The 22,610-nt window shown below is 40.7% G+C and overlaps 1 protein-coding gene and 1 long non-coding RNA gene across 7 annotated transcripts in view; one reads left to right on the forward strand and one right to left on the reverse strand.

Moving 5' to 3' along the window:
• The window catches only part of C1QTNF7 (C1q and TNF related 7), a 104,344-nt gene that overhangs the window by 25,032 nt on the left and 56,702 nt on the right, over window positions 1–22,610 (reverse strand). Inside the window, exon 1 of one of the 6 annotated variants that reach the window (XM_077877353.1) lies at window positions 1,858–1,979. The exons of the other annotated variants lie outside the window; for them this stretch is intronic. The gene's annotated coding sequence lies outside the window, so the exon portion shown is untranslated. Of the gene's footprint in view, window positions 1–1,857; window positions 1,980–22,610 lie in introns of those variants that run through there. 6 annotated transcript variants of the gene reach the window in all.
• Window positions 6,046–17,771, forward strand: LOC144301011 (uncharacterized). The gene is made up of 2 exons (XR_013367745.1): window positions 6,046–6,208; window positions 17,384–17,771. It is a non-coding gene; the product is annotated as an uncharacterized LOC144301011 (long non-coding RNA).

Consider the following 22,610-nt stretch of genomic DNA (forward strand, 5'->3'; position numbering starts at 1 on the left):
GCATTCAAGTCCAGGTTCTTGCATGCTACTAAAATGAACCCAAACAATGGGCACTTCATAAATGAATATTTGCTAAAAGAATGAATAATATCACTTTCCTATTTAAATTCATTCCAATAGTTAAATCTGCTTTGTAGTTTTTTTGACCCAAAATATCCTAATTAGGTAGAACTTTGCCACAGGGCAAATGCAAGGAAAAAGTCACAGAAGACACCAATAGGAAGAGGAATTATTTGCTAGTGTGTGGGGTGGCACTGGCTGGAATGGTGAGACTCACCTTGTTCTTGGATTTCCAGAACACCTTGGAAGCCAAAACATCTGCTCCCCCTTCCAGTTGGCTACATATGACTGCTCTTTCTCTCATGGTCACTGAGAAGCACATATCTGGCCTCCCAGAACATTATCCAGTGTGCTAGGGCAAGGGATCTATCCAAAGGATTGCAGCTGGCAGACCAGAGGAGGTCCTTCAAGAGGCTAATAATCAACATCATTTATGGGAACTCCTAATTTGAAGGCAGGAAATAATAGCATCCATTTATGAAGTACTCACTATAGGCTAGCTGTAGTGAATCCTGATTACTTAGTGAAGAAGGTATTATTATCTGCTTATTATGGATGTGGAAAGTCAGGATCCCAAATGAAAGAATTTACAAAGGTCATGCAGCTACTAAGTGATGGATTTGGCATTCAAATTCAGATTTTTCTGACCCCCAAATCGAACCTTTAGCTTAATATGAGGACAGGAATACCACTTAGCTCTTCTTGTAAAGATTAACTGAAATAATCCACAGAGAATGAGTCCCAGGTTGCCTAAAGTATAGTAGGCACTCAGTAACTACTAGGTGAATTAATATTGCTGGTGTTGTCTTTGCTGCTCTGACTTCTGCAGCTTTGGTTCCTGTTCTCTGATGAATTGTCTGTCCTGTGTTCTCTATGCCCACTTTGTTGCACCTGAAGACCACCCAGAGCCCTGTCTTTGGTTGCAGGGAGGCCAGAGGTAACATGGGCATTTAGTAATGAAACCTTTCTATCCTGAGGATTTTGAGAGTGTCTGTGTGACATTATCTAGGCAGAAAAATAGTCTGATGGTGGTGATGATAATAATAATAGCTTACATTTATTGGAAATCCCTAAACTGACTTCTTTGTGGGCATCTCAGCTCTATTCCAACTGCCTGGTGTTTCTAAATGTCTACCCGGATGATAGAAGACTCTTGTTCCCTGCTTTGCTTCGTGCTGAAAACATTTGAGGCATTCTGGGAGGACACCCATGGACATGAGCCAGTCTCAGAGTCAAGAGTGACAATAGACCCAACAAAGACAAAGATTTAGCAGCAGGTGGTACCATTTGCACACATATCCCCTGCCAGCCAAAACAACGTTCTCAATGACTCCATCCCAGTGGAGAGAAAGCTGGAAATCCAACAGTGACTCATAGTGTGCTTGGGAAGCAAGCTGAGTATAGTGGTTTTGGCAAAAAAGGACGAAAGCAATGGAATGTTACCACAGTTTAAATTAGCAGGACTCTCCACATCTTCTCTCTTCCCACTGACATTTCTTTGTGTCAGCTGGCAGAGTAAGACCACTGGCTTTGAAGGCCAAAGTCTTCATTGCCCAGCCATGTGCCCTTGGGCAATTTACAAAAGCTCTCTAAATCTTACTTTTCTCTTCCATAAATTAAAAATCTAAAACTGCTCAAACAAGGTATGATTGTTAAGATTAATGAAGTAATGCATCTCATTGACTGGCATTTGTGCTAATCAAGAAATTTTGGTTTCTGTTGGTGAAAGGAGAAGCAATTCTAAGTTAGAGACATTCCCCACCCCCACCTGTTTAAATAGCAATATCTAGAATTTACCTTCTTGCTGGTGCTAGGAAATGCATGTCTTTGGTGACACTCCTTCTGGACTCTAGATCTGTGTTTTCAGAATAATCTCATCTATGTGGTTAGAGAAACTCCCTGAAGGGATAGCTTCTAAGCAATTTCTTGAGACTTGAAGGGCGACATCAGGTATCTGGGAAAATAGGTTTGAGGTGGGGTAGAGAGTAGGCTGTCTAGGCAGAGCTAAGAACTCGAGGGATACTGTGGCACTGAGAGAGCACAGGATACTTTGAAGAAATTAGGAGAAAGCTGGTGAGGAGCAGAATAGTGTGAGAAGCACAATGACAAATGCAGGGGGAGGCTGAGGCAGAGGCTGATTGCAGGAGTGGAAGGGACATTGTGGATCTTGGACTTTATCTGAACAGTAATAAGAAGCAAGTAAATAATAGGATTGGGAGTGACAGGACCATATATACAATTTAAAAAGGTCTTTTAGACTGCCATGCCAAGAAGGATTGGAGAAAGGCAAGAATGAAGGGCTAGGGTAGATAGCACCCTTGGGTAAAGACAGGTAAGAAAACCATCCAACCACTGGTCATGTTTCTCATGGAACCAGTGACAGGTTTGGTTTGTTCATTTTTTTGTGTGGCTGTGTGACTGTGTGTGTGTGAGTGTGTGTGTGTGTGTGTGTGAGATTTCCTTCTAATATGTTTTCCTATTCATAGTTCACAAAATTTTCATCAAAATACATATGTTCTTTTTTAACCTTAAAATGTGTTGTCTATGCTCTATATGCTGAGTATCATTGTCATATAGAATTATTCATATTTTATTTTAAATATGTACTCATTAAAGAAAGCCTGTAGAAGAGGAAAAGGTGGAAAAATAAAAGTAACAAAAATTATAGTTCTATCTCAGATGACCACTGTTACTATTTTGGTTTATCTTTTTCCCATTACTTTTTGTTCTATGTCTCTGTGTGTGTGCATATAGATCTTCTGTACAAACATTTGTAATATCATCTATCACTTTGCTGCTTTCCTTTTCTTTTTTTTATAATTGAAATATATTTGACAAGCAAGATTGTGTAAATTTGAGGTGTAAAACACGTTGGTTTGAAACATATATGTATTGTAATACAATTGCCATTGTAGCCATAGTCAGCTTTTTTAGAATCCACATATAAGTGAGATCATATAGTATTTGTCTTTGTCTGACTTATCTCTTACCATAACGACTTTAAGGTTCATCTATATTGCTACAAATGACAAGATTTCCTTCTTTCTCATGGATGAATAATACTCTATTATATATACCACACCTTTATCCATTCAGTGGCTAATAGGCACTTAGGTGGTTTCCATATCTTGGGTATTGTGAATAATGTCACAATAAACATGAGAGGGCAAATACCTCTTCTATATCCTGTTTTCTTTTCCTCTGGATATGTACCCAGAAGTGGGATTGCTGGGTCATCTGCTTGCTTTCTCTTTAACCTAATATTATTATATAATAAGTATTTCTCCTCTATTATTCTTTGGAACCATTAATGGCCAAACAATATTCATCAAGTAGTTATACCATAATTTATTTAATCTCCTTCCCCCCTAATGATTGGACAATTAAGCTATTTCCATTTTTTTCTGTTATAAATGAGATTACATTGAAAACTTTTGTCCATAAGCTTTTATCCCTATTTAGGATTATTTCCTTAGGATAGATTCCCAGAAATGGAATTACTGGGTCAAAAGATTTGGATGTTTTATGTCTCTCTTGGTACATGCTGCCAAACTGCTTTCCAAAAGGTTGTGTGAATTTACAGTACCCTGTCCCTGTATGAAAACAAAATCCAGGGGAATGTAAGCTTCCCAACAGTCAGGCACCCTTAATCCCTGGAACAATAGACAGAGCCACAGAATATTTGATTTGGAAGTAACTTTAAGGGTCAGCAAAGCTGACCTCTACCGATGCTTGATCATAGCAGGATATTTTGTGGAGAGGACACTGAAGCTTGTTCCATAGTAGTACTGACAATTGTACCATCTCTGGTTTGGGTGACCCCAGATTACCTACACAGCCCCAGTCAGGGGTTAAGCCCTGGTCATGTGTAATTTTGCTGAACGAAAGTCATGCTGGGTGCATAGTGGGTGCTCAGCTGATCTTGGCAGATGGGATATAGGTTATGAGACACATGGCCTGGGTTGAAGTCATCTCATTGTCTCCCTGGGTGGACAGCTCTGACAGGACACCAGAGTAGCCTTCTGGTATGGTCAGGTCTTAAGGGCATCAGGAGTCCTCAGCCCCAGGAGGTTCCTCTTCTATGGACTCTTTGAGGTATGAGCCACTTTTAAAAAGGTTTCCAGGAGCCCTTGCTCAAAAATCAGTCATGTGGCTAGGCAGGTAGAATGTATTCGTATCTCTTCTGCACCCAAGATGACAAGCCCTCCTGGTTATCCCTTTAAGGCTCTTATTGATCTTGACCTACCAGTGGCCTTTGCTTTGCTCATTGCTGGCCTTTATTTGCTTTTCCTTTGCCCTTCAGGCTGTTTAGAATTTACCACTCTTCCAGATCCAGCTGAAAGCTGGCTTTGCTAACTCCAGGCCGTTCATTCACGTCGCTGAGATTTATTCTATTTCCCTATAGCAGCTACTGGCTGTACGCTGAGGTGTAGAGTTAGACAAGTCCGTTCTAGTCCTTATTTACAATTCATTCTTGTGGGGCTCTACAACTTTAAATGTTGTTGCTCTCTTTCAGCTTGCAATCTCTCTCTCTCTCTCTCTCTGTTTCTTCATCTGGTTCCAGCCCACACTTATTAAAAAAAAAACCTTCCTGAGCATTTAACCATGTGCCCAGGCATTGGTCAATACTGTTGAACAGACTCAACGAGGCCTTTGAATCTGCAGTTAGGGGGCTGAACAGCTGTCAGGACCCTCAGTGAGTGCTGTGCTGGGCTCAGCACTGTGCCCAAGGCTTCACACATACCCACTCCATCTTCTTCCAACAAGAGAAGGTAGTTACTATTATTACTCTTTTCACTTCACATGTGGAAAAACCAAGGCATGAGACATTATGTATCTTGCCTGAGACCGTGCAAGCTTAGACTCTTCACTACTATATTTTACTACCTCTTTTCTGTAAGTAACTACACACCAAAGATAGTAAATGCTACAAAGAAAAACAAGGCGAGTTGGTGACAGAAATAAAAAAAAAATAGGGGACTATTTTAGTTCTAGTGGTCAGGGAAAACCACTCTAAGAAGGGGACATTTAAGGAAATTCCTGAGGATGACTTGGCTGGGTGAAGACCGGAAAGGAGTCCTCCAGGAAGAGAGAAGAGCCTGCACGAAGGTCTCATGGCAGGAGACGGCTTTGGGAATTCTAGCAAATGAAAGGACAGTGGGTTGGGGCTTACAGGGCAAGGAGGCCTATCACAGAGGTGGTCAGGGAAATAGATGAGGTTAAATCACCTCAGGGCTTGACTGAGTGCCAATCCCCACACAAAGTTATTGTGCATTGTCTTATGTGTGACACTCAGCAACCCCAAATGAAGTGGTTAATATTTCATGCTCATTTTACAGAAGAGGAAATAAAGGCATAAAGGGCCAATCACCTTTATCACACCCATGTAACTATGAAGTATGAGAGCCATGGCTCGAAACCAGGTTTGTTGGTGGCAAAGACCATGTGCAAGAACACCCAGCTACCTTCCTACTTACACCACCCACCAGGTTTGCACATTAGGGAAACAGGCTCTTGCTTGGATTATCACTGAGTAGGAAACCCTGGCAGTAAGAAGGTGTGCATGGAACTCTATCCAACTTAGTGTAGGCATACAATAGAATATTGTTCAGCTATGAAAAATGAAGGAAGTACTGATACATGTCAAACATGGAGGAATCTTGAAAACATTATTCTAAGTGAAGGAAGCCAGACACAAAAGACAACGTATTGTATGCGTCAATTTGTATGAAATGGTATCTAAAATAGGTAAATCTGTAGAGATGGAAAGCAAGGTGGTAGTTGCCAAGGGTTGGAAATGGGAGTGAGAAATGAGAAGGAGTGCTTAAAGGTTATGGGGGCTTTCTTTCAGCATGAAGAAAATGTTTTGAAGCTCGAGAGAGCTGGTGGCTGTACATGGTAATACACCAAACGCTACTGAATTGTTTACTTTAAGATTGTAAATTTTTAATTTTTTTTTTTTTTTATTTACGATAGTCACAGAGAGAGAGAGAGGCAGAGACACAGGCAGAGGGAGAAGCAGGCTCCATGCACCGGGAGCCCGATGTGGGATTCGATCCCCGGTCTCCAGGATCGCGCCCTGGGCCAAAGGCAGGCGCCAAACTGCTGCACCACCCAGGGATCCCAAGATTGTAAATTTTTATAACACGTAAGTTTCACCTCTATAAAAAGTAATGCATGGGAATGAAATGCACTAGCTCCAGGCTAGTGGTTAGCAGAGGAACAAGGAAAGATAATCAAAATGGAGCCTTAGCTTAACTGGTAATTTTTAATTTTTTTATATAGAAACTTTAAAAAAATTTCTTTGTAAAAGATCTGAAATAATAATAATAAAAAACTAGCATTATTGGCATTATTGCTGGAAATTCTTCCATATAGAGAAAGGGAGCTAAGGCAAAACTGACTTCCAGAACTGAGCATGAAGGCAGAGTTGGCCAAATTTCAGTCAAATTCTCCATACACTACAGCCTCTGACTTGAATGTAAAAGGAGGGACTATAAGGTCATGTGACTCAGATGCTCTGTGTGTGTGTGTGTGTGTGTGTGTGTGTGTGTGGCCACAGTTCCCATCTTAGAATGAATTCAATGTCAATGTGAGATCAAACAAACTACAAATATTGGCTTCCCATAAATTGGTCTCTTCCCTCAGACGGAGAAGGAATTGTCTGAGATACCAGAGTACATCAGGTAGAGGGTTAAGTCTTCCCAACTGAGGCTCCATCAAATGTCATGGAAAGAGTTGGTGCCTCAACAGAGTAGCTGCCCACGTTTGTAGGGAAGTGGAGCTCAGGTACCAACACTTCTGAGAGGCCCCAGGATCTTGACTTGGCCAGCACTGTGCACATGTCAATGTGGCTAACTTCCAGAATCGCCTCTTGGGTGGATTGTGTTTGCCTCCATGTTTTAGCTGAGGAAATGGAGGCTCAGGTGAGGAATATGCCCAAGGTCACCGAGGGAGCAAGACAGAGCTGTGAGTCCAACCCAGTCTGTCTGTGCCAGAGCCTGTGTTTGTTGCAGTGCCTCCAGACTAAGAACAGAACCTGCACATGGAAGTTTCTGGATAGGGACTTGTTTATTATTTTCTAAAATTTTATTTAAATTCAATTTGTGGATAGGCACTTGCTTAATAAATAAATGAATGGTAGTAAAACAAAGCAGTTTTAATGGCCACGTAGTTTGGTAAAGATTCACAAAATTCAAATCAGCTAGGGGGCAGGCATGTCCATAGATCGTGCAAATACAAAATGGTATAATCTTTTAGGAATGCAAAATTTATATTGACAAACATATATGAAGAGTCTGAAAATTGTTTAACTCTGTCTCAACATTTCTACTTTTACAATTTAATTTGAAGAAAATTTTAAAAATATAGACAATGCTATATATACAATGATATAGATCATAGCTTAACATATTCTTTTTTGGTTATTATAAATTATTTCTTTTGCAGTTATTGATTGGTTCAGTCAATGGCACATCAACAAGAGGACTATTTTGCAGCCAGTAAAATCTATGTTCTATGAGAACATTTAATGACAGAGCCAAATGTTTATATATATTAATGAAGGGAAAATATAGGCTGCCAAATAGTGTCTCTAGTGTTGGAGCATCCATTTTGGCTTTAAGAAATAATAAATGTATCACAAAGATGAGAAGCCTCAATATCAAAATATCAATGTGGCTCTACTGCTGTATGGAGGTGTTACTGCTGATTTAAATTTTTTACTTTCATTTCCATTTTGGTTTCCAAATTTCCATGAGTAACAATAAGCATATTCCTTTTGGTTTTTAAAAAGTCAATAAAGGGACACCTGGGTGGCTCAGCAGTTGAGCATCTGCCTTTGGCTCAGGGTTGATCCTGGTCCCAGGATCGAATCCCACATTGGGCTCCCTGTGAGGAGCCTGCTTCTCCCTCTGCCTGTGTCTCTGCCTCTCTGTGCATCTCTCATGAATAAATAAATAAAATCTTTAAGAAATAAGTAAAAAGTCAATAAATGCTACATTAAAACAAACTCACTCTACCTACCCAATGGACAGTATTATGTGTAGATGGTCCTTTTTCTCAAAGAAATAAAACATTGATAATACAAGAGATTTGTGGATATTAATTTCAGTGTATTTTCTCTTCCTCCTGCTTTTCTATCTTTCCTTCCCTCCTTCCTTCTTCCTTTCTTTCTTTCTTACTTGCTTCTTCAATGTACAATTTAGCTCCAATTTCTTCCTGGCGCCAGATTTAAACATTTGGTTAAAGTCCCAAATTCTCTTCCTCTACACTTTCTCATTGAGGAATTTGAGAGCAAAGAGTCTTGGATTTTAGACATCTGGGAATGGCCAAGATTTTGGATTGGTTTTGTGAAAAGATGTATTTATTCAGTTGAGCAAGTGTGAAGCAAATGCTTTCAGCGTGTCTATTAATCTTAGTGGTCTGAGTGATGTAAGGGTACGCTCACTCATGTTTTATGATGTTTGGTTTCATAAAAATATGTTTGGTTTCAAGGCATTGGCCCCTGTTCTCTGTTGACTGGGAACAAATTTGGAGTATGGAAGGCATCTTGAATTTTTTCCCAAACCTAGTTTGTTTTTTAATCATCAGCTGGAACTCTGTGATGGTTATGACTAACACATTTGTGAGTTCATGAAAACATTTATTTTAATAGAAAAAAAATCCCAATTGAACAGCACTAGAACCAGAATGCCCTATACCATATTTTGCCAAAAGACTCCTGCCGGACAGTTTTAGGGATAGATTCAGATGGCTGTAGCTGTTTATCAAGCTGAGAAGACATAGGGCCAGCTCCATTTAGGCCATGGATTATAATAGGTTAAAGAGGAAAAACAAAAGGATTTTTTAGCTGAGTTGAGGAAATGAAGCCTGATTTGCTAGTAGCTGGGCCATAGGCAGAATTCTCCTTGGAGAACACCACAGTGAAGTTAATAACGTACCCAATGGTGCCCTCAAGAGCCGTGTTAGAACATCCTATAGTTTAATCAATCATTAGACCTTTGAGATAGCATGAGATATGCTTATATTATAAGATTCAGTGAAAAAGTCCCAACATGGAAATGTGTGCATAGTATTTTGTAAAAAGAAAAATTAAAAGAAAGAAAAACCACTCACATTAAGAGAGAGAGAGAGAGAGAGAGAGAGAGAGAGAGAAATATAACAAAATGTTTCTTGTTTTTCTTCATGATCATGGAACTACGTTTGTCGTTCTCTACCTTTGTTTTCTGACACTCATAATAATTATGCATTACTTTTATAATAAAGGACTCATTCATCCATCAGACATGCAGGTGCCAATCACCAGGGTTAGAGATTCAAAATGATGTAGCCACTTATCTGCCACAAAGAAGTTTATAGCACTCTTGTGGAGAGAGACAGAGAAGTGAACAGTTGTCATGAGGGAGGCATATGTGAGGTCACAGTGTGAATTAAAAAAGCAATGGTATTATATTTATGTGTAGAGTCAAAATTTAAAAATAATTGTGTGTGACCATAATGACAGGGTCCTGTATGCATGAAAGAATATCAGCTCCAGTTTGTTCCGTCTAGTTACGTGTGTTTCGGAGGATGAGATCCTTAATCTGAGATGATCCATTCTGTAGGGGCTGAGGGAGGTGCACACAAGTGTTGGGGTTGGGGCTTTACAACTTGTCAATTTGAGAAATGTCATGACTCAGTTTCTCTGAACTCTTGTCTCCATCTACAGAGGCTGTAATTCACTGATGCATCTCTGAACTCTCTCACATTCATGCAGTTACCTTGCTCCCTTGGATCATGTGTTTCAGATGGATAATCTTTCTCTTTAATTTCAGTCACTGAAGGATATCCCTTTTAGCAGGAAGTAGAGTGATAAAGAGCTCAACAAATTAGTTAGAATTTACTTTCCAGAAAGAGAACACAGGCTCTGGGTTGTGTCTCAAGGGGTTTTCTAAAGAGATAGTGCATTAACTTGGACTAAGAGTTGTTTGCTTTGGCTAGTTGGGAAGAGTTTTTGGGGTGTTTGTTACTTTTAAGCATCCCAGCCATGTTGTAAGTGGTTGAGTTTGCTCACACTAGTTATCTCTTGGTCAAAGAAGTGTTATTTATTTGTTATACAAGCAGCTATTTAGTGTCTACTATGTGCCTAGCCTGTTCTCAGAGTTGGGGTGACAGCAGTCAGCAACAGACAAGATCCTTATTTTCAGGGAGAGATAGGTAACAAACATGTAGACAAACAAATGGATAAGGAAATTGGTGATAAATATTGTGCAGGGGATGGTTGTGGAGGGGTCGTGCACACACTGCTGGTATGGCTCATTTTGATTATTTTTTGTTACCAGTGGCCTGGGTAGAGTGAACTATGCCTATGCTTTGGGGTCAGAGTCACCTAGGTCCTAATCACGGGCCTGGTACCCACCAGTGTTACTATGTGACCGCAGGAGAGTTATGTCACTAATCTGAGCCTCTCATCTCTGTTCTGGGGACAAGGATGCTCCCTGTGAGGGTCATTGGGATGACTAAATGAGTTAGGTGAAGGATGTGCACCATGTTAGCTGCTCAGAAATGGAGGGGTTGACACAATGTCCTTTTGATGCTGTTTCCCTCCCTAGTACTGGTTGTGTTGGGATTGCTGGGGCTCTAAGCATGACAGCTTTTCCTACTTGTATCATCTCTGAGAAAATAGCTCTGCAGGTATACTTGTGGCCTTCTGCATTGTCTTTTAGCTTTACTTACTTCCCAGGTGTGGTAAACAGAGTACAAGCCACCCAAAGATGTCTACATCCTAACCCCTGGCACCTGTTACTATGCTACCTTACTTGGCAAAGGAGCTTTGCAGATGTGATGAAGTTATGAGTCTTAAGAGAGGGAGATTATCCTGGGTTATCCAGATCTGTTTCTTAATAAAAAAATCAAGGGTCCTTACCAGAGGAAGCAGGAGGGCTGGTGTTATAGAGGGAAGGTAATGTGAGGATGGAAGCAGAGGGAAACAGCATCAGAGAAGGAGGTGCTTTGAAGGTGGAGGAACCTTCAGAGGCAAGGAATGTAGGCAGAAAGAAAAGGCAAGGGGACAGCTTCTGCCCTAGAGCCTCCAAGAGGAACCCAATACTGTGAATCTGTTTTGGATTTCTCAACTCTGGATTAAGAACCAAGTTGATTTAAGCCACCAAGTTTGTGGGAATTTGTAGCAACAGGAAATGAATACAGGTGAAATGAGGAAATCCTGCCTGAGCCTATAAAATGGAATGAAAACTAACCTACATTTAGGATATATATCAGAACATTGGCGTGTGGCAAGTGCTCAGTAAATATAAGCTGTTATTAATATAAACACATTCTTACCGAAACAAATTACTGTCTTTCTGGAATAATGGAAAATGAATAAATTGTTGGCATCAAGGTGTTGGTAGAAGCTCAAAGATAGGTTGGATAGTGTCAAAGGATTATTTTAGTTAGTGTACACGTTCATTTCCATGGAGAGGTTTTTTCAGTGGTGCCAAGGGCAATTTCTTTCCCTTTCTGCCCACATATGGACAATGGGATGTGAACAGGGTGACCAGCGTTGACGCTCCTCAAAGCTCTGCATTGTCTTTTGCTTGTAATTCAAAATTAATGTTGAAGTGTAACAGCCAAATAAAATGTTGCCCTGTGAACTTTTTGCAACTCCTTTTTGTCTCTGATAGATCATACTGCTTGTTTCTGCAATGCAAAAAAGTTATTCCCTTGATAATTCTGAAAACCAGAGAAAGAGCACATTCATGTGAAATTGTTATTTTTCTAAGTTTATCTAGTTAGAGTAATGCTGTTCTCTAATGTAATTTCATATTTGAGAAACAGAAGACTTGCCATTTGTGTGAATTTAGCCTAAGGAAATAATTTTTAATTCAGTAGAAATATCTACATACAAAAATGTTCATTGCAGCATTATTAAAAATAGCAAAAAAATTGGAATAAATGGAAACGTTAGAAAATAAGGGGGTTGTTAAATATATTGTGGTATCGTCACTTGGTGGAATATTATGCAGCTAGTTGAAAGTGTGGTCATAATGACTGCCATAATAAGGAAAATATTTGCAATATACTGATAGAAAAATCAAGACAAAATGGTGCTTAGTGTGAATATAATGCATATGATGATTATAACTCACACGTTAATAGCCTAGCAGAGAATATTACAAAATACCAATATCCATTGTGTTCACATCATGGAATTGTGAATTTTTTTCTCCTCTCTATTTTCCAAATCTTTTGTAATACAGTTATTTACATATTTAAGGAAAAATTAGTTAAAAACATACAATAAGCCAAAGCTTCACAATAGTGTGGAGTATGTCTGAGAAAATCATGAACTCATACATTTACAGCTCAAGTGAAAATGCATAAGGAGTTCTAATTTTCCAGATTGATGCTGATTGCAGGAACTCCATGGTGAGACATCTTGACTATTAGCACCTACCAAGGCATGTGGAGACCATTCTAACACATGCTTTCTTGCTTGAAGAGAGCTGGTTTGGTTTCATGAAACAAAGAAAAGCTTTGCTCTCCAAAAATAATTCAGTTCTGATTATATCAGTAACCTCTATTCCAGCTCAGGCGCTCAGGAGAAAAATAGAAAATTTTTTCTTCACAGAGGGCCTGCTATGTACTAGGCCCTGTACTCGGTGATTTAAGTTTGCTGTCTCTGGTCAGCCTCATGGATCTGTTAGGTAGGTGCTATTATACAGGTTTGACAGACCAGATGCTCAGAAAAATGAATCCTAGTTGGTGGGGGCAGAGGTAGGTTCAGAGCCTGGGTTGTTGGACTCCACAGCTCATTGTCTCAGCCAGGACTCCAGCTTATGAGGCTGCCCAGAGACCCTCCAGCTTCATCTGTATAATGCTCTGGTTTTCAGGGACCTGATAGGGTCTCCTTAGTTTTGTTGCTGTCTACCATGGCTGTGCATGGGGAGTTAGATATAATTTAGTTTTATTTAATTTTACTTATTTATTTTTAAAAGGATTGTATTTATTTATTTATTTATTTGAGAGAGATAAGGCGAGCACAGAGGGAGAAGTAGACTCTCTGCTGAGCTGGGAGCCTGACACTGGGCTTGATGCCAAGAGATCATGGCCTGAGCCGAAGACAAACACTTTAACTGACTGAGCCACCCAGGCGCCCCACGTGTAATTTAGTTTTGAATAGGCAGTACACAACAGTGTTTGAAAAATTCATATAATAAAAAGCATACATGGTGAAAATAAGTCTTCCTTCCAGATGCATCTCTCATTCTCCAGTTTGTCTTCCCTGAGAAAACCACTATAAATGGAGAGCACTAATAAATACAGGCCCTGGAGACCCATTCTCAAGTTGTAATGATTTAGAATCTCCTAAGTTTGCCCAAGACCCTTCCAGATATTTGAAAGTGGGTCAGAGGCTGAGGCCCACTGCTCCAATGATACCATTATATCCAATTCAACAAAAAAAAATAAATTCACTCTGTATATGTCAATAATATTTCAGTTCATACAGCCTCTCAGGATATAGGTGATAGGTGATCTCAGGATACAACGGGTTCGACTTTTCTTGTTTTTTAAAAAATATTGTATTTATTTTTTATGAGAGGCACAGAGAGGGAGAGGCATAGGCAGAGGGAGAAGCAGGCTCCCTGCAGAGCCTGATGTAGGACTTGATCCCAGGACCCCAGGATCACGACCTGAGCCAAGGGCAGATGCTCAACCACTGAGCAACCCAGGTGTCCCAACTTTTCTTGGTTTTACCCATATTTATTTTTCAAGCTCTGGAGGCAGGAAAGTCTAAGATCAAGGTGCAGCCAGTTCAGTTCCTGGTGAGAACCCTCTTTCCAGACACTTCTTGTCAGAACTTCACATGGTTATGGTGTGGGGAGAAAGCTCCAGTCTCTCTTCCTCTTCTTATAATGACACTAATCCCTTCATGAGGGGCCCACTCTCATGACCTCATCTAAACCTAATTACACCTAAAGGCCCACCTCTAAATACCATCACATTGTGGGTAAAGGCTTCAACAGATGGGTTTTGGTGGGGACACAACATTTAGTCCATAACTCTGGGCTTCTAGTCCAATCTGCCATGTCTAGCCGAGAGTTCTTGTCAAGTTACTTTGATTGCTGGGATTTAGTTTCCTCATCTATAAGATGAGCTGATTGAATTTGCTAAAGGGTATTCAAAGTGCTCTCTTGGGGAACCTCAAGTGTTCTTTGGGGCTGAGATGGAGGGAAGTGTTGATGACTGAGTAGGCAGATTTCTATGTCAGTAGGCCAACCTCCCTCCTCCCACTCCCAACTCATCATTCAACAAGAGCAACTCCATCTTATCTATCTAACATCTACCATCTATCATCTTTTTAGGAATAAACTCCCGACTGTTCAGATTGCATCAGCTTTTCCACTAATGCTCTTTGTCTTTTCTAGGACCAGGATATCACATTGCATTTAGTAACTTATTTGATTTTGCCTCTGATTAAGATTTTATTCAAATCAGTGGTTCCAGAATAACAATAGAAAGAAATGTTTGCTATCCACTGGACTAACTGCTGGCTAGTTGTCTTCTACTTGTATGGCTGAGGCTGACATCATATATGAGGATTAGCTGTGACATAGGGGAACAAACAAGGTCTTTGGAGCCAGGCTGAGTCGATCTAACTTTGGAGGATATTGGATGATACACTGAGCCTCCCTAAACTTCAAGATTCTTAATCTATAAAAATGGGAAAGTAATACCTAATTTGCACGCTTTGAAGATAGAGTGAATTTGGCACAAGGTACAACTGTAAGAGGCATTCCGTCTATGATAGCTGTTCAGCGGAATCATATGGTGCCCCTGGTCCTGTACCATTGGTGCAGCCATCCAGGGGCTTGTCCCCATGCCCTGCTGAACCTCTTAAACGTTGTCATTTGCCTGGAGTAAAGTATAGCAGCAGCCTGCTCTCCTGCTCCAAGAAAAAAGCCCTCTGATATCTAATGTTTTGATCATACTCTCGAGATGGGATTTAAAACATGATTCCTAATTCAGCTGTTCCAAAGTGGAAAAAGATTACATAATTAATACATGTTAATCATAGAAAAATTAGGTTATATGGATAAACAAAAGGAAGAAAATAGAAATCAGCTGTAATCATCAGACCACCCAGAAATAACCTTGTTATCATTTTGGGATCTACATCTGGAAAGATGCATATTCTCTTTCTCTCTTCTTTTTTAAATTATGCTATTTTATGCATCACTTTTTTTCAGAATCCTATTGTCATTTACTCTGTATTTACCCATATTTCCATATAATAAAATACAATCCTGGAATGTTATTTTTTTTGAATGTTATTTTTAAACTAAATTATAAGGATGTATTAAAATTGTCTCAACTAATTCTCTATTGTTGGATGGTTTGATGGTTTCAATTTTCGCTTTTGCCAATAACGTTGCAATATGTATCCCTCTAGCAAAATCTTCTGTGCACCATTCTCCAATTTGGAAGTTTGAAGCTGGCAACTGTCATAATGCGCCCACACCCTCTTTTCCTCTTACTTTCTGTGGGGGACTGTGTGCTTTGAGGGCAGTGAGCACATGCTGCTCTCTTCATCTTCATGCAACCCTCCATGCATTTCTACTGTTGGGGCCCATTATCCTGAACTTGCTTCCCCATTGTTCTACTTGGATACTTGACACTTGTGTTCTTAACTCTGGTCCATATCCTCACTCATTCAACAGAGATTTGTTGAGAACTTTTGATGTGCAAAGCATGGATCTGGGAGAAATAGGGCAAAGGAGACAGAGAGGGTCTTGCCCTGGAGGAGGGGCAATGTAGAGTGGTAGGCAGACATGGAACAAGGCAACATATGCAGGGATGATTGCAAATCACAATAAATGGTAGAGGAGGACCAGAGAGCAGATAAGAGGATGAGGAGCCCTGGAGAGGGCTTCAGAGTTTTCTCTGGGGAAGTGACCTTTGGGCAGAAATTTGGGAGATGCAAAGATGTGGCAAGTGACTGGGAGGGGGTGACCGGTCCCTTGCAGAGAAGTAGCCACTGCAAGGACTCTGTAGAAGGAACCATCAGGCTGTTCCCAGGACCGCAGGAGAGACTGGGGACAAGGGCGTGTGACACGGGCCCCTGGGGTTGGACAGAGGCTAGACCACGCTGGGTCTCAGAGGCCATGGGGAGAAGTTCAAACTTTATTTGAAGTTCAGTTTTTTTGAAGACAGTGGGGAAAAAAACAAAACAAAACAGAACATGATCTGGTTTTCATTTTTAAAAGATCACTCTGGGGCAGCCCGGGTGGCTCAGTGGTTTAGCGCCACCTTCAGCCCAGGGCGTGATCCTGGAGACTCGGGATGGAGTCCCACATCAGGCTCCCTGCATGGAGCCTGCTTCTCTTTTTGCCTCTGCTTCTCTCTCTCTCTCTCATGAATAAATAAAATCTTTCAAAAAAAAATCACTCTGCTCAGATTTTACCCTGAACCCATATTATCCAGATGATAGATGCTCGGCAGGGAGAGTGATAACTCCTCAACAGATATTGGCCAGGAGGAAGGGACAGGATTTTCTGAGTTGTAGTTTCCTGAGACTTCCAGATTTCTTTCTGTGGCAGATACTGTTATTAAATAGATATCCAGGAAGTGTGGGATCATTATGTTGTACACCTGAAAATAATTTAAGATTGCATGGCAGCTCTACTTCAATAATCATAATTTAAAAATCGATATCCATTCCCCCCAACCCTGGCCATGTGTGCAACCAGGATTCTGATTTTGTCAGGTGCCAATATATGCTTCCTTCCCAGCATCCTTTATAGTGCAGTGGCCTTGGAAAGCATGTGATACCATTCTGGCCAATCATGTGTAAGAAACATTGTCTGGAGAATTCTAGAAAAGCTTTTGGTTTCCCCGTAAAAGGACACAATTGGCTCCTCTGCTTTTGACTAGAACAGAGGTTATGTCTCAAGCACAGAGCCATCTTGCTATCATTCAACGACAAGCATGAAGATAAAAGACAATATGCTAAGGATGACGGGGTGGGGGAGGGGGAGGAGAAACAGCCTGGGTTTCTGATGGCTTGAATGAGCAGCTGAACCCCATTAATGCCAGCAACCCCCGAATCCTTGTTACAGGGCAAAATAAAAGCCCTACTTAGTTTAAGGTGCTGTTCCAACAATTTTGTTGATTGTAGCCGAAGTCTTCCTAACTAATACATTTATCACCTTGGAAAAGTGAGAACTGACTTCATTAATAATTTGACAGAATATTATACACATCGTTAAAATTCTGAATAACTTAATGTGTATTAAAGTTGAAACGGTTACCGACCCTAACTTGGGAAGCTTGTGTATTGCAGATTGGGGCTCATGATCTTGAAGCTATGGATGTGCTATTATGATACAGAAACGCTTTCTACAGTGCTGTGCAGACGTCCTTTACCTGAGAGGGGAGTCATGCCAAAGGCTTTGATGCAAAGATGGTTTGGTTTTCTTGTTCTCTGCCTGCTCAGTTCTCACTGAAGATCACACAGCACCCGTTATTCCAGCCAGCCTGCCCTGGCTCTGCCATTTTAAAGTCCCAAGGGCACAGCTGAGGCCAGAGAACACACTATTTAAGTGATTCTGGTCACTGATCATGCAGATGCCTCTGAGTTTGGGATAATCCCTCTCCCATGGTGAAATTACTGAGGGCTGGTGGTCTCCCTGACACAATCCCTTGAAAATATAATTTATTTTTTTAATATATTTTTAAAATTTTTATTTATTTATGATAGTCACACACAGAGAGGGAGGAGAGAGAGAGAGAGAGAGAGAGAGAGAGGCAGAGACATAGGCAGAGGGAGAAGCAGGCTCCATGCACCGGGAGCCCAACGTGGGATTCGATTCTGGGTCTCCAGGATCGCGCCCTGGGCCAAAGGCAGGTGCCAAACCGCTGCGCCACCCAGGGATCCCGGAAAATATAATTTATAACAGCAAGCTGATAAGCACCTACTCTATCTTAGGCATTTTCTGCAGGACTTTATACAAATTATTTCTAATCCTCACTTACCCTTCCTCAAGATTTGCTGACTAGACATGATTTTCCTGATGAAAATCAAGACCCAGAAAAGTTAAGTCATTCTTCCCAAATTCATGCAGCTCAGTAGGTGGACAAAAAAGAACTTGTTCTTGGATATTTACCTGGGTCTAAAACTTGTGATCTTTAGGGATCCTTGGGTCCCATCTAGAGGAATGGTTGCTGGTTCCGTGAACCACATAGATGTGTAAGCACAGACTTTAGGCTTTTACACCATTCAGAAAGCATTTAGAGTGGATTGAATATTAGCTCCCAAAAGACAGGTTCACCCCAAACCTGCAAATGTGACCTTACTTGGCAAAACGGATTTTGCAGATGTAATGAGGTTAGGGATTTGAGGGGATAAGATTGTCCTTGATTAGGGTAGGCCCAAAATCCAATGTGTCCTTAGAAGAGAAGAGGAGGGGAGAAGAAGCAGAGTTTGGAGTGATGAGTCTGATGAGCTATGCAAGTGGGACATACTCTCCCTGAGCAGAGCGTTTGGCTGGGCTGGGTTTGTGCAAGGCTTGGGGGCAGCACTGAGCTCAGCGACTGGCTAGGTAGGTGCAAGAGCGCTTTCTTGCATTGAGACTCTGGTACTATTCATGGAAATGTAGCTGTTTCTTACAAAAATCTAAGAATTTCAGAACAGAACATATAAAAAAGCAGAATTTCTACCTCTCAGAAACCATTCTGCCAACATCATCCTGAACTTCTCTCTAGGCCCGTATTTAGCCAGCAACCTTGGTAGATAGAGCTTTACAAAAATAGATTCACACTATCCATGCTATTTTTAGAAACATGCTTAAACCCAAGTCTACTTGTATTTATCAGAAGAAAAAGAAAGTAGAATCAAACTGAAGGAATTGTTGAGATACACATAAATATTTGTTCATAACAAGAGATGCTAGCTCCTAAAAGATATTTCTCAGGTGAAGAGACAATTGATTATGAATAAAGTATTAAGAATTTGGTATGATTTCACTTTTTAAAAACGGAATGTTTCAACTGTACATGATAGGTATTTATGCTGTGAAACAAAGATTTTATGCACTTTCTTTTCCTTTCTACCCCGGCCTCCCAATTTTTGTTAGTTACATTATTATTTTTAGATTTTCTGGAAGTATAACATTCATATTCTGTTCCGTCAACTCATTCCTACTGTGGCCCAGCTTTGGTTTGTGTTTAAATGGATCTGGTGCTCATGGTTGTCCTTTTATGGTGGCTTCTCCTTTGCTGAGTGTTTAATTTTGATTCATACCTTATAATGCTGGATTGCATCATCACGTATTTTTCAGAAAGTGCATTGTAACTGTAGTCCTTGAATTCTTGCATGTTCAAGAACATTGGTTTCTTTTATAGTAGCAGTACACTTTGACTGAGTAGAAGACTCTCAGGTACCCCTTTTGCCCCTTAGAACTTGGTTGATGTTTTCATGTTGAGTGTTGGTAGTGGCGGTTGAGAGGAATCATGTGATTCTTGTTCTTTGGGTGATGCAGACAGGACATGTCCCTTTCTTTTCTTTTCTTTTCTTTTTTTAAGATTTTATTTATTTATTCATGAGAGACACAGACAGAGAGAGGCAGGGACACAGGCAGAGGGAGAAGCAGACTTCCTGCAGGGAGCCCGACACGGGACTCGATTCTGGGACTCTAGGATCATGCCCTGGGCCAAAGGCAGGCGGTAAACCATTGAGCCACCCAGGCATCCCAGGATATATCCCTTTGAATTTCAGTATCTTCACAGTATTTGTCCTGATGCTTCTAATTTTGCTTATTTTTCTTGAGACACAGTGTGTCCTTTAAATCTTGAGATACCTAGGGGGAAAGGCTAAACAGGTGATGGGGATTAAGGAGGGCCCTTGCTGTGATGTGCATTGGGTGTTGTATGTAAGTTATGAATCACTAAATCTACTCCTGAAGCCAGTATTACATTGTTTGTTAACTAACTAAAATTTTTTAAAAATGTGAAAAAGAGGGCAGCACGGGTGGCTCAGCAGTTTAGTGCCACCTTCGGCCCAGGGCATGATCCTGAAGACCTGGGTTCGAGTCCCACATTGGGCTCCCTGCATGGAGCCTGCTTCTCCCTCTGTCTGTGTCTCTGCCTCTCTCTCTGTCTGTGTCTCTGATGAATAAATAAATAAAATCTTTAAAAAAATGTGAAAAAGGGAGGAAAAACCCCTACCTTTCCTTACTTCAAGAAATTTTTTTGAATTTTCTCTGTTTTCCCATTCCCATTCCCCTGTGTTTTTCTGTTCAGAATACCAGTTTGAGGATGTCAGCCTGTCTCTTTCTTCACTTTGAATTGTTTCATTTACAATCATTTTGATCTCATTGTTCCTTTCTCTTTCATTTCGTGTGATTTCTTAAGCGTGGCTTGTGCTTTCCATGGTATTTATCTATTTTCGATTGCTTCTAAGTTGACTTTCATCTCTGTAATTGCTTTATTTTTAGCTTCCATTTATTTCCTGAGCACTGCCAGTTCACTTTACAACCAGTTTTCTTCTTATTTCTTTTGGATCACTTTTATTCCCTCTCTGAACTTTTTTTTTCCCTGAAAAACTATGCTGTCAATGATTTAATACTGAAGAGAACTAATGTCTTTGTTCTCTGGAATAGATCGTTTATGCCGTGTATTTTTAAAATCTGTCTTCAGTATTTATTTTTCCTGTTTTCCCCTTCTTGCAATACTCTTACTGGGGTCCATGCTTTCTTGGTATTACTCAAATATGAGTAGAAGCATCTAACTGTTGATCAACAATAGTGCAGAAGGGACATGGGGGTTTGTGGTTAACCATATTAGTTTGTAGTCTCTGCCCTCCTATTCAATCTGCCCTGGTGAAATGTCTCCCTCAGAGTTTTGTCTCCAGGGGGTCAAAGTGGCTTAGGAAGCACGTAAAGTTGTGACTTCAGAGTTGTTCCTCCCAGTCCAGTTCATCCCTTTTCATACCAGGCAGGCTCTCCCAACCAGACACTTCCTAAACAACAAACATGGCATATAATCGTGGTTCCTCCTCATTTGCTTTCCACTCCCTTCCTCCTGGCTATCAGCAATGTGAAGGTAGATTTTTGTAGGGATAGTCCACCTTTTCCTATGTGAGGTGCACTGCACTGATGCCCACCAGTCTTTCTGGTCCTACCCTCTTTTGAAACAGAGCCTATATCACCCCTCAATGCTAGGCATGGCCAGATGAGTTGCTTAGGCAGCAAAATGTGAGTAGAAGTAACTATATTTCTTCCCTTTCCATGTTGAACTATGAAGCCTTATGTCATGACAGTGGTCTATGAAGAAGATGGTAAAGTTGGCTAAAGTTGCTGTTTTAAGTCACTGAAATTTGAGATTTGTTTGTCCTATATAGTCTTTGACCAACATAAGGCAAGAAAAGCCAACAATTTCTGTATCAAACATTAGGAAGCCTGGACATTGAGGAGGTAAGGAGGGCTGGCTGGAAGGTATACATCAGAGCAGACCACCCATCACCCATCCAGGACATTGGCTAACCTCAATGGTTTTCTTGTACGTTGGAGGGAAAATTTTTGTAGAATTTGCAAAGTTAAGGCCTCTTGTTGCAAAGGTTTCAGATCATTTTTCTCTCTGCATCCTTTCCTACATCTTCTTTTCCCTAAAGGTATTGCTGTTGACAGCCTCAATTACTACCTCTGAACAAACTCAGTTCATTTCTGGTCAGTTACACTGATCATGTGTCCCCCTTAAAGAGCCAGAGGTGCTGCTGCCTTCAGGTCTTTTGGCAATTTATAGTCTGTAAAGGTTTCTCTTTTCCTTAATCAAGTTATTTGTTCTCTCCGTAAATAAATAATGTGTGTACAATCCTAGATATTTCATAAAAATAAGACCTTGCATCTTTGAATTACCACCTGGCCAAGAGACAATTGAAGATGTCTTAGGTCTGGTCCTGTCTGTAGCCTGCATATTAGCTCCATGGTGACATCTCTTCCCCAGAACCAGACCATCCAGGCTTCCATCCCTGCCTGGCCATTCTTTAATGGCATGGCCCCAGAAAAATTGAGTAAGTTTTCTGAGCTTATTTTCTCATCTGCGAAAATGCTATAATAGCAGTGGACTTTTTAATCCCACAGGAATACTGGGAAGAGCTGATGAGCTAATATGTGGGAAAGCCCCTGGAGCAGTGCCTGGTCCCAAGGGAGCACTCAGTACATATTAGTTGAAAGCACTTTGCTAATTTCGGTTCATTTATTCATGTACTTACCATATATATAGTTACTTACCATTGTGCAAGACATACATAAGGAGGTGACAGTGAAATTAAGGTGACAATTGAAATCAGATGTTGTACATATTCTGAGATTACAGTAGCTAGCATCTGAGTGCTTATGATGTGCTCAGGCACGGCTACATCTGTACATGGGCCATCTCATTTAATCTGTAGAATCATCTCTACAAATATTGCTGTCACTATTCCCACTCTCAAGATAGGGAAACTAAGGCAAAGAGGTAAGAAGGAACTGGCCCAGATGACCAAGCAACAGAATTGGAGTAGACGCTGCAGG

The sequence above is a fragment of the Canis aureus genome, chromosome 2, assembly GCF_053574225.1.
Source record: "Canis aureus isolate CA01 chromosome 2, VMU_Caureus_v.1.0, whole genome shotgun sequence".
NCBI classification, from domain to species: Eukaryota; Metazoa; Chordata; class Mammalia; order Carnivora; family Canidae; genus Canis; species Canis aureus.